The sequence below is a fragment of the Rhipicephalus microplus genome, chromosome X (genome assembly GCF_043290135.1).
Source record: "Rhipicephalus microplus isolate Deutch F79 chromosome X, USDA_Rmic, whole genome shotgun sequence".
NCBI classification, from domain to species: domain Eukaryota; kingdom Metazoa; phylum Arthropoda; class Arachnida; order Ixodida; family Ixodidae; genus Rhipicephalus; species Rhipicephalus microplus.
The window spans coordinates 400,942,213-400,955,142 of record NC_134710.1 but is presented as its reverse complement, the minus strand read 5'-3'; the positions used below and the strand labels follow the sequence as shown (position 1 = coordinate 400,955,142).

The following is a 12,930-nucleotide window of genomic DNA, read 5'->3' as shown; positions in this document are numbered from 1 at the left end:
GTAATTCAGCTCAGTGATTGAATATATGTGATGCGCCCCAGACGTTCTCTAAAAATTATCTTACCGTACCAAAAAAAAAAGGCCCATTCATATACTGTCATCCGTATAAGCAAAAGCAGCATTTCAATTACCACAGCTCACTTGCCCAAATGTCGCAAAGAGTGAATGCGACAATCGCCATTGTGTATGTCAGGACTTGAAACTTGCAGTCTTGTAATATGTATAGAGTGCGAAGCAGACGAAATACGCAAATTAAAGACGATGAGCGCGGGTGTCATTTCCAATTCTCGCTGTTCACGACTGTTTCGCTGCTCGTTCGCCAAGAAGTTTTGTCTTTAATTCAACCACCTTCATATTGTATTTCATTAATGACCAGTACAAATCCCATGGAAAGCTTAGTAATTAATACGCCATTATCTAGAAATAAGTTGCTTGCGTATGGCATCGAAAATTCACCACTGACGCTGGCCAATTGCGGCCGCGAACGAAGCAGCAAAAGCAATGAGACGCGAAAAACTTAGTTCGCTTTTCACTACTAAGGGCGGCTCGCCATTGGCTGGCCACTTTCGCTGTTTTACGTTTACTACCTGGTATAACGATCTTCAATTGTATAGCTCTCATGAATAGTTCTAGTGAAGAGGTGATTGTCTGGGTTCTTTGGAAAGGTATGAATGAAACTTTCAGGGTTCATGCGCTCAAGATGAAGACAAAAAAGAGGCATGAGACACACGAGTGCTGTTCACATGTCACATGAGTTTTTTTTCTACAGTGACGGTAAACATGGCTAAAGGCCTGGCCATAAGTGAAAGCTGCAGCGCATCAGCGCGGGACTTTTTGACGTGGCGCCTCGTCCTCTCTTTATATAGAAAGAGGGCACGTGGATACGCGAAGCTGTGTGCCCCCTCTCTTCGTAGGGAGAGGGCGCGGTACCGCGTCAAAAGTACCCCGCGCTGACAACCTGCAACTGGTATACACTCCGTACGGGACCTATAGGGGGCGTCTTGAAAGGCACGCGCAGCGCCACTTGTGGTGTCGCGGGCGCGCAAAGTGAAGAGTCGTAGAAGACAGCAGTGCCTAATTGCTTTGCAGCTATGGTGGCACAAGCACCCGTGGCCGGCGGGTTTGTGCGTGCTTCGATCAGAATTTAAAGATATCACAGGGGGACAATTTTTCGCGATGCTACGATGAATAAACGGGAAAACCTTCACCACAGCGGCCATGTTTTTTTCGTTGGTGAGCGCTTTGCTGTCCGTCGCCAGCCCCGCCGCGGTTGTCTAGTGGCTACGGTACTCGGCTACTGACCCGCAGGTCCCGGGATCTAATCCCGGCGGCGGCGGCTGCATTTTCGATGGACGCGGCAATGTTGTAGGCCCGTGTGCTCAGATTTGGGTGCACGTTAAGAACCCCAGGTGGTCGAAATTTCCGGAGCCCTCCACTACGGCGTCTCTCATAATCAAATCGGGGTTTTGGGACGTTAAACCACACATATCACGCGTTCGTCGCCAGGAATGACGGCTAAACGTGTGTGTTAGGTGTGCGTAAGGCGGCTTGCTGCATAACTAGCGCGGCAAGCTGTCATTCTTTCGAACATAGAAACTTATCAGTGCTTGACCACTACCCGCGTACTTGCAAAATACTCGGAGCGTTTGAAATATTGATGGCTCCATGGCCACTCGGCGTAGAAACTGGCGTGCTCGTTTGTTCAGCGTCGTGCCACGACGATTTTCAGCCACCGAATCTCGCGAAGTGCTTTGCTTGAAATTGTCATGGCATCTTCGTCACTCATCATGATTTTAGTCTTTACCTCGCCACTCGCGCAGCTCATGCTATGGGCTTGAGGCGCGGGCGAGAAAGAGAACGCGAGAAGATTTAGTCCAGAGAGGACGGCGCATGCCTCGTTGCATCTTTCGGTTCACCTTGTAGAGTGCTGACGACGACGGCACGATCAGTTTGGCCACCATCACGCGTCTCTCATCCACTATAACCTCTTCAGTTTTTAGGTTACTTTCCAAAACAAACACCGCCATGCATTCGCAAAACATTGTTTCTTACCATGTATAGTTGTGCTTTACTCTACGCTCTGCATCATTTCTTCCTAACATGCAGATTATTTAACAGTCAAGGAAAAAAACTTTTTGAATTTACCAAATCCGAAAGATGGGATTCAATTCATTACTTCCGGCGGGTATTTTTTTGGAGCTACAGCACTTGGTTTTAGACACAGGAGCGTTTGGGATGCCTTATGCGATTTGCTACGCGAGACGAAACGAATTGAATTGTCAGTTTATGTAAGTGAAACTTATTCTTCAATGAAATTACGCTTTTTTCGTGAATAAGCTAATTAGTTACCTAAAATGATTTATTGCTAAAGATTTTGAGATTTTTAAACAAAATAAATACATAACAAGGCACCACCCATTTCATGGCCGATCCCTCATGGTGCCTTGCGCCAGTTTAATAAGGACGAACCAGCCAATTAACGTAGTGGCTTGATCATATTTAGTCTGCTGACCCGCAGGGCGCGGGTTCGAATCCCGGCTGCGGCGGCTGCATTTCCGATGGAGGCGGAAATGTTGTAGGCCCGTGTGCTCAAGATTTGGGTGCACGTTAAAGAACCCCAGGTGGTCTAAATTTCCGGAGCCCTCCACTACGGCGTCTCTCGTAATCATATCGTGGTTTTAGGACGTTAAACCCCACAAATCAATCAATTGATCATATTTAGTGCGCCTACGCCACAGAGTGGCTACTTGTGTTTACGGTAAAATGCTACGTAACTCAGTTCGCCCCTTCACTGATGGACCCATCAACTCAGGAAAGCATTAATTGACCTCGCATTGCATTCCTCAAAACTGCGAACGGTACACGGCGAGGTAGTAATTATTAAGGTCCATTAAAACGTTACATCAGCGTTCATCTGAAATAAAATTTCTTGCATGCGTTTCATTTCTCACCAGCTCTATGGCAGCAAGAGCATCGCGCAAGATCATGGAACCTGCAGAGGGTGCCTCAGACCAACTTAAGCACGATTCAGTAGAATGCGAGACGGCAGAGGAAATAGGAACCAAACACTTTTTACGTCCCACAGCCGTGATTAACTTATTTCACTGCCCAACAGTGCAGGAACAAGTCGAGAAACTCTGAAACTTCGTTCCTGCAAGACACAGCTTGTACTTGTTGGTAGAATCGACTACGCAGCAGTTCATGATTAAGATAAACTACTTGCTAGCGAACGTTGAGGGAGTGTTTGGTTCTGCTCGGGCTCTCAACGCTTGTCTTCTCTGACAGCCGCACGGCGGCACACCAGTCTTGGTACACGGTGTCTATACGTGGGGTCAAAACTTAGGTTCTGGCGGAACCCGTCGGCAAACAATATGACGCGTCGAACAACAATTTTGGACGCCCCTCTCCCTGGCACCACATGCCCCAAGTAACCGTCGGCTCCTGTCGCTACCTGCGCGTATTTCACGAATGTCGCGATGAAGGGCGTATACAAAAAATTTTGTTGTGGAGGGGGGCTTCTTGTTTTTTTATTTTTGTGGGCACCCCAACAGAGGTATGGCAAGACAAAGCCCCCACAATGTTGAATTAGCAATTTTGACAGCGAGAGAGGGAGAAAGGAAAGGCCGGGAGGTGAACCAGATATTGGCATCTGGTTTGCTACCCAGCGCTGGGGGCGGGGAAATAGGGGCAAGAAAGATGGGGTAGATAGGAAAAAAAACGCACCGTGCACTCATGTGAAAACGAAAACACACACTGAAAAGGCGTTCTAGCTACAACCGTTCAGTAAGGCCGGTCGATCGCAAAAAGTGTAGTAGCGCTTTCAGGGCCTTCTTCTGTGAAGTTGCATCTTGTCGATATTGTAGAATTCCTTGCTCCGACAGATGTTGATTATCTAATTTGCCGACTTCCTTGCTAAGGCATAGTCGTTGTTTACTATACTCTAGACAGTCACAAAGAATATGTTGGATCGTTTCTTCTTTGCCACAATGGCCACAGGCTGCAGTGTCGGCCATCCCAATGCGGAAAGCGTATGCGTTGGTAAACGCAACGCCCAACCACAGCCTCCATAGCACGGTCTGGTCTGCTCGGCAAAGCCTCAACGGGACTTGAAGACTTAGCGTAGGGTCAAGCGAGAACAGTCGGGCATGCTTGAAATGTGGCTGATTCCACTGTGATGTGGTTTGCTGGCGAGCAAGCCTGCGAAGCTGTCATGCAGCATCTGTCCTAGAAAGTGGTAGTCGTAGTTTATGATCTTCTGTGTGGGCTGAACGGGCAGCTTGATCGGCCCGTTCATTGCCGATGATTCCGCAGTGACTGGGTAACCACTACCACTGAAATGTAGTTTCGTGCCCTTTCTCAGTCACGTGATGTATAACCTCTGCTATCTCCAGTACCAGCGGCTCGTGTGGTCCACGGCGTAAGGCTGATAGTAGAGACTGCAGTGCCCCCTTCGAGTCGCAGAAAATAGTCCACTTGCGTGTAGGTTGATCAACGACAAATTGCAACGCGGCACGAAGTGCTGCCGATTCTGCTGCCGTTGATGTTGTTGCCTGAGATGTCTTGAATTTAATTGTCGTGGCAGAGAAAAATTTATTGCACTATGGGGAATTAACCTATGCGAGCCGGACATCGAGCAGCCGCTTCAAGCAGTTTAAATGCCGCGACGGATAAATGGCTGGACGTACCCGGCTGTGCCCTTTAGATCGCGTGGTGGCTCACATCACCCAGCGATAGAGTTGAATACAATAACTATGTGCTGAAGGATTGAATTTCGCGCACGTCTTGATTGTATCCACCAATAAGGTAGCCTCCACCTCGTTATTACTACCCGTTTAGTGTCTATCTTGTCTCCACTGAAACCCGAATGCATTGAACAATTCTGCAGCATTGCTTTGGACGATAGGGTAGAGCTTTTTACAGAGCACTATCAAAGGCTCAGCCGTTTACTCCTCGTCTCCACGCGCACTACATAACGTACCGGTGCCTTCGTATTTGGCTCGGTACGTATTGGTTCGCAATACTCCCGTTCTGGCCTCGAACAGCAGAGAACAGCAGCGTGACGCACGCCTTCCTGCGCAAGCAGTACGCGTATACATAAAACTTAGTTTTTCTCAAGCTGCGTTTTTTTATATCTTACGAACTTCAATATACCTTTTGTCAAAAAGTATTGAATGAATTTCGATAAAACTTTACATACATGACCCTCAACAAGTTGCAACCAATCTGAACAAAAAATTGCAGTTTTTTTATAAAAGTGATGCTGCAAAAATTAAACATCCATATGCACCCTCTGTGGAATTGTGAATGCAGTTATTTGAATTTTTTACAATAACTCTCTAGCCGATGCCTATTTTTTATTTCAAATATAGCGTACGTGTATTTATAATAACACAGCTGAATGTCGTCGCATTCCTTTCGGTGGTTGCGGAAAAAAGTACATTGAGTAAGGGAACTCATGTTAAAATTTAGAAGTGGGCCATAGAAAGAAGGGCAACGTAGACATAAACAAATGACGCTATTTGATACCCACTGGCATTCTTCGTGAGCATGTGAAATTTTATGCGACTACTCTCAGCCTGTCCTAAAATATAACATTAGAACTGATATCCACAATATACCCTACCCTATACCCTCTTTCAATGGTCATATATGGCTCTTTATGCTATTGGGGAAAAATTGGGGGGAGGGGGGTCACGTGTCAGATGTGGCACCCCCTGCTAACGCCAATGGTCGCCATACTCGGCGGCGGCAATACATCCCAATAGTTGGGTCCCTTTGTGTCGTGACGTAGAGACCACGCTAACGTCGTTATCAGAAGTTTTCTTTTGAAATGGCTATGAAACTCGTGTCGTTCGCTCAAAGGAGCGCCAGTGTACACAGAAGCGTGAACAGGTGTGGAAACGACGTGAAGTCGCAGTCGGTGCATGGTTTGCCTAAGCCGCTGGCTTCGACCATCACAGTACGAAGAAAGGGCACTGAAATTTTCGGCCTCAACTTGTCCCTTATAGACGTCATTCAATTCTAGTGTAGTACATATTTCTTTTAGAAGAGAAGGATTTCTTAGTGAACTTCGCCGTATTTCACCGTATCTATCTATCTATCTATCTATCTATCTATCTATCTATCTATCTATCTATCTATCTATCTATCTATCTATCTATCTATCTATCTATCTATCTATCTATCTATCTGTCTGTCTGTCTGTCTGTCTGTCTGTCTGTCTGTCTGTCTGTCTGTCTGTCTGTCTAGCCACCTACGACTTTTAGCTCTCCTGGCAGTTTCGATAATAAGATCTATACCAAAAATGGTATGGCATAACATGACTGTATGGCAAGCATAATTAACTAGTCATAACATGAAAATGACGATATTTATGTCATGAATGTCATGATTCACACCCCATGGTCGTGCGGCTTTTGCGGTGCTTTCGTTCACATGACATATTGAAAATCTGGTATGGTATCACATGACTGCATGGTAAACATAAGTGACAGGCCCTCACGTCGAAATAATGAGATGCATGTCTTGTAAGTCATAACTACACGCTACACTCATGGTGCGCTCGGGGTCATTTCCCTAGTTTCACATATACCAAAGTTTGCATTACGTGATGTGAATGGATGAGGAAGGTACAGACTCGTGCAAACATGATAATCATATTATATGTGTGTTATGTAAGAACATGACTACACGTCACGCTCATGATGCACCCGCAGTCGTTTCGCTAGCTTCAGATATACTAAATTCCGTACTACGTGACGTGAATAGACGACAAAACAAGTGTCAGGCGCAAACATGATACTCATGACATGGAAGTGATGTACGGCATAATTTACATCCACCTTATAACGTTGTGATGATTTTAATATCACATATCAATCTTCCTCAATCTTGCTTCGCATATCATCGACTGTCACAGTACGCCGGATCTGCCAATTTTTTTCTAATACGGAACTTACCGTAAAACCACAAAGCTGTCTTTAGCTGGTCGTCCTTACGTTCGTCATGGCGTTTTTTGCTGAAACATGTTTTAGAATCGTTGTATCACGCAAATTGCCAGCTAAATGAGTGTCTGGGAGAAGTTCACACGGATGAGTGGCTGGACGACCTCAGTGCAACATTTACAAACAAGAAGCTTTGGCTCCCGGCCACGCATAATTTAACATGGTTTGTTCAGTTCAGTTCAGTTTTATTTCCTTAAAGGCCCCCATTCAGGGGGTGTTACATAAGGGGTGGGATTACAATTCAAAACAGCGGAGATTCAATTAACATTGCAAACAAACAGTTAAAATTGAATTAACATGGCAGATGATCGGTGAGGCGTTCCAGGAAGGTAGATGATGAGGCAATTGTGACAATGTCGTAGGGCAGGCCGTTCCAGTCTGAAGCTGCTCTGAGGAAAAACGAAGCAGCAAACGTAGTGGTGCGTGATGGCGGGCGGGCAACTTGAAGTGAATGACTGGTGCGGTGGGAAATGCGTGAGGCGGCTGTTATATAAGGGGCTTGATTGAGTGAAGAATAAAAAAACTTATGATAAAGGGTTAGGCTAGCAATGCGGCGACGATAAGAAAGGAGTGATAGGCCAGATTCATGTTTCAATGGTGAAATGCTGATGTCATATGAATATGAGGAATGGATGAAACGGGTGGCCCGATTTTGAACACCTTCCAAGGCAGTGATTAGGTATGCTTGATGGGGGCTCCAGATGGCAGATGCGTATTCTAATTTTGGTCTTATAAGCGATTTATACGCGAGTAATCTAACATGTGGTGGGGAAAGGCGAAGGTGGCGTTTAAGAAAACCCAGTGTTTTGTTCGATGCTGAAATGATGTTTGTAATATGGGCGCGCCATGATAAATTAGAACAAAGGGTGACTCCTAGATATTTATACGATTCTACTAATTCGATACATGATTTAGAAATAGAATACTGAAAGCGAGAGGGATCGTGACGACGAGAGAAGGACAAGAGTTTGCATTTAGTGGGGTTGAGGGTCATTAGCCAAATATTACACCAGTTTATTATATTGTTAAGGTTGCTCTGAAGGATGTGATGGTCATGACAATTAGTAATAGTATGATAGATTACGCAATCGTCAGCGAACATGCGAATGTTACAGGAAACATGCAATGGTAAGTCATTAATATATATTAGGAATAGGAGAGGACCGAGAACAGACCCTTGTGGGACGCCTGAGGTGACTGGGAGTGGTTTAGACAGGTGGCCGTTAAGATAGACAGATTGCGAGCGGTTAGTTAGAAACTCCTCAAGCCACCTGAAAATGTTAGGATGCAAGTTTAGTTTTGAAAGTTTCAGTAACAGACGCTGGTGAGGAACCTTGTCGAAAGCTTTTGCAAAATCAAGGAATATTGAGTCGGTTTGGATATTACAGTCGAGATTAGTCTGTAGGTCATGAACGAATTGTGCTAATTGGGTTTCGCAAGAAAGGCCCTTTCGAAATCCGTGCTGTGAAGGATGAAAAAATTCGTTGGAGTCCAAAAAATTGAAGATTTGTGAGTAGATGACGTGTTCCATGATCTTACAAGGCACGCTGGTTAATGAAATGGGGCGGTAGTTCAAGGGTGAGTTTCTGTTACCTGATTTGTAGACTGGAACGACCTTGCCCGTTTTCCAATCATCCGGCATGATTCCTGAGGTGAGTGACTGTGAGAAGATAAGACATAAGTATGCTGCGCAAGTCGATTTCACATTCTTGAGGAGTTTCGAGTTGATGGAATCCATACCAGCTGATGAAGAAAGTTTTAATTTGTGGATTATAGATGAGATGCCTTCTTCGAAGAAGGTGACAGCAGGCATGAAAGTTTCTACGCTAAATGATGGCGACTGTGAGGGCATGTCAAGTTCAGTAGTGAAGACAGATGCAAATGCTTCGTTGAATATTTCTGCGCAATCATGGTCAGTCACTGTCTCGTGTGAATCATTCGTTAGTTTAATATCGGAAGGATGTGTGGGGTTTAGAACTTGCCAGAATTGCTTGGGGTTCCTGATTAAGAGATTAGGTAAGTCTATATGGTAAAACGAGTATTTGGCTTTACGAACGGATAGCAAATATGATTTTTCAGCTTCGATGTATTTTTGCCATGCAGTAGGCTTGCCGTTGCGTTTGGCGGTACGAAAAAGTCGTTTCTTTTTGTTTTCAAGTTTTTTTAAATGCCGAGAAAACCATGGTTTATTGCGGTTAGTTTGAAAAGTAATCTTCGGGATAAACATATCAGAGAGGTGATTTACTTTGTCCTTAAAGATCAACCAGTTGTCATGAACTGAGCGCGTGTGAAATGTAGATTCATACTGATTAAAAGAGTTACTGAGATCTTCAGATATTGCACTATAGTTACCCTTATCATAAAGAACAATTGTTTTATTAGTCGTCTGTTTTTTGGTCGAGGTAAATGAAAATAAAGCATGTATGACCTTGTGGTCGCTGATCTCAGGAAGGTAAGTAATAGATAATAGGTTCTCGGGGCTATTGGTTAATATCAGGTCGAGAATATTTGCTGATCCTCGTGTGACACGGGTTGGTTGGGCGACTAATTGTGTAAGGTTAAAGTTGAGACATACATCGAGGAAGTTTTTCGCCTCTGCGTGACATGATAATGTAGAAGTAACTATGTTTTGCCAGTCAATATTAGGGTAGTTAAAATCACCGAACAGAAGAATGCGAGCCTTTGGGTAAGCGGAAGTAAGTTTTTGAATGGAATTGTTCAGATGACATGGAAAATTTGGATCCGTTTGCGGGGGCCTGTAGCAGACGCCAAGTAGGACAGTTACGGTGTTAGTACGACAAATTAGCCACAGGGATTCGGTATCGGAATCGACGTTAACAACGGAGCAAGATATGCCCCGATGAACTGCGATAAGTACTCCGCCCCCCCGTGAGCCATTTCGGTCATTTCGGTACACGTGGAAGTCCTGTAAGTCAGTTAATATTTCCGCATCCGTTATATCGCTGGTAAGCCAATGGTTTGCACAATATTGATGTCATTGCATGGCCAGAAAAAAAGAAAACAAAAAATGTCGGCATACCTCTCAAGAAAGGATGCGGTAAGAAATAAATTATGCACTTGTCTTCCTGTCTGCCTCACTCTTTTAACACGTTCCCCATTTCACTGACGTTTAGCAAATTTCTCTGTGGCGCCCCGTCTTGGAGGTTCCCAGATAAATAGAAAAATAATGTAGTTATCTCTTTGCGCTTCACCACGGATAAAATTTGGGATACAATCCTCAGAAAGAAACAGACACATCATTCCTGTAAATTTCTCAGAAAATCGTGTGACTTCGGAGAAAGCGGTCAATCATCCTGGTCACGAAAACGAATACTGAATGTGGGCTACAATGAGCTCTCTTTTTTCTTATTTTTGTTGCCCAATATTTGCACAAAGTGAGCACGTCCTACAATTTTTCATTAGTTCACTTTTTTGTCTTCACCTTCAAGCTGTCATGCATGGCTGTGGACTCCGGCACGTCACGGCGTGGTGCACGCAATACAGGAATAACTTTTTATAGTATACAAAACGTGACCAACTCCCCTGTTTCATTTTGCCTCTTCTGCGTTGGACGGGGACACAACGCTAAATTCACATCCACTTTTTGGGACAAACTTACCCTGCTGTGAGTAAAAATATAGCGCGAAATCAAATGATAAGCGAAACACTACGGAAGGTGTGCGCATGTGCGTCTGTCCGTTTATGAGGCCTTCACTCTCTGCCACACTATGTCCTGTCGTAAAAGGAGACGTAGTTACTAGTTTGAAAAGTGCGGAATTTAACAATCTCAAGTAGATGAATGTCTGGCCAGCAAACCAATAGTTCTCGATCAGCAGTACAGCTGTGTGGAAGTGCAGCCAGGCGACGGCACGTACACGCGCATTTATGACGTCACGGTACGCTCGTACAATCTTTATATGCAGCCTCATTTACGAGAGCTAAACAAACTCCGTGATGACACTATGGATATTTTAAAGTGCAATTATGTTTCAAGATTTTTTACTCACTCCACGACTAAAAGAATTGAGGCTACTCGTCACACCGCATGTCGTATAGTATATTATGTAAGACGCGCAGGGAACAGGTAACTACAAATACTGTTTTTTTAAATATGGTGTAGTAGCTCAACATCGACGGAGACACAGGATAAGAAAACACGACACTCGCTACACTCGCAACTGATTTTCTTTCAGAAGCAGCACTTCATATATACTCCATTGAACAAATAATGTCACACGCTCCCTCATGCATTCGCTTAAGACAGCGGGCCGCATTCAGCCGAAAGCAAGACATTAAACCTCCCCCCCCTCTTTTATACTAACCGATGAACACCTCCAGGCTAAGCGACGAACCCCTGCACGACTTTTTTGTGTCTTTCGGTGAGCAACTATGATGTACACATTTGCGCGCGGCCTAGGAGTGCTCAGCCTCAGAACAGCATTGAAAAAGTTTTTTTTTGTTTCACGTCTGCCTTATGTCGACAAACTGCAACCTCATGACATGCATGCTGAGAATAAACACGAAATATATTTCAGCTTTGTACATAATTATCGTCCATTCACCTAAATTCTTTTCGCCTCAAGACCCCCACCCACACTCCGTTCTCTATGTGGCCAGCACCATGTCAAAGCCCTAAACTTGCCCCCCCCCCCCTCCCCGCCCCATAAAGTTGCCAACCCTGTGTCGTGCGGGATAGAGACAAGCGCCTCGTGGTAACATCCCTCCAACTCAGTGTCATTGCGCATTACCACTGACGATGGTGTTCCGTCCCGCTGCCAGTGACGTGTTCGATACGGGCACGCTGGCACAGCTAGTCATGAGGTTGTTGGCTGGCGCCACAACTAAGCCCCGCGGCATGCGGCGGCTGTTTCTGGAAGCGGATTGGTCGACTTAACAGAACTGAGCAATCGTGCCCTTCGAGCTGAAGGGGAGTCGGGCTCCGTGTTAACAATTCACACCCCTTGATCTTACTGCGAGCTGTCCCTGCCTTTCGTGAAATGGACCGAGGAGCCGAGGGAGAGAGAGAAAGGTGGGAACAATGGGGGTAAAAAGGACGAAGAGAGACGAGAGGGGCCCGAGAAAGCTGACATGGCGGGTGCCGGATCAACGAGGACCAGTAAACGTTTCCTCTAAATGTAAATAATTCACTTTTTCAAGTTTCCTAAATGGAAGTCCTGCTTTCATCACGGGCCTGATCTTAGTCATTCCACCCAATCTACCCAACAACGTTACTAACTGGTGGCAGCGGTGGGATCAAGAAAAGGCAAGCGGAAAACTGCGGATGGAAGATCGACTTCTGTGGATCCGGGATAGGCAGAGCAAGACCTCGTGGCAACAGGAGGCACAACCGTAGCAGTAACGAAGTGAAGGTTTGCACGACTCCAGGAAACTAGGCACGAGCAGCAAAAGACAGACCCGACGATCTGGGATCGGTGGTCCTGTGAACGTGGCTCTGGGAGACACGACATTTGCCATCTCGAGGATGGAAGTAGCTGCGGACGGAAGATCAACTTCTGTGAATCCCGGATTGACAGAGAGAGACTTCGTGGCTCCGGGAGACACAACTGTCGCAGTAACGGCGTGAGTTTTAACGACGTCAGGAAAGAAGGACGAGCAGAAGAAAGCAGACGACGATCTGGGATCGGCGAACCTGTGAACGTGGCTACCGAGAGAGGCAAGGGCAATGCTACGATCAATTGGTGGTGCTGTCACCACATCACAAGGACCTACTCAGTCTTTGTCACGATCACTCATCAGCAGGACACCTGAGAATAAACAAAACCAAGAAAATATTGTTGCAGGAATTTTATTGGCCGGGGTGTTTCAGGGAGGTGCAGAATTTCGGGAAGACTTGTGACGCTTGCCAGAGGGTCGGTATGTCTAACGACAATTGGAAGGCACCGACGGTAAAAGTGCCCACTATTTC

General features: G+C 45.5%; 1 protein-coding gene across 1 annotated transcript in view; it reads right to left on the bottom strand.

Moving 5' to 3' along the window:
* The window catches only part of LOC119161863 (protein tolkin), a 420,624-nt gene that overhangs the window by 69,351 nt on the left and 338,343 nt on the right, over positions 1-12,930 (bottom strand). The gene's annotated exons all lie outside the window — the stretch shown is intronic.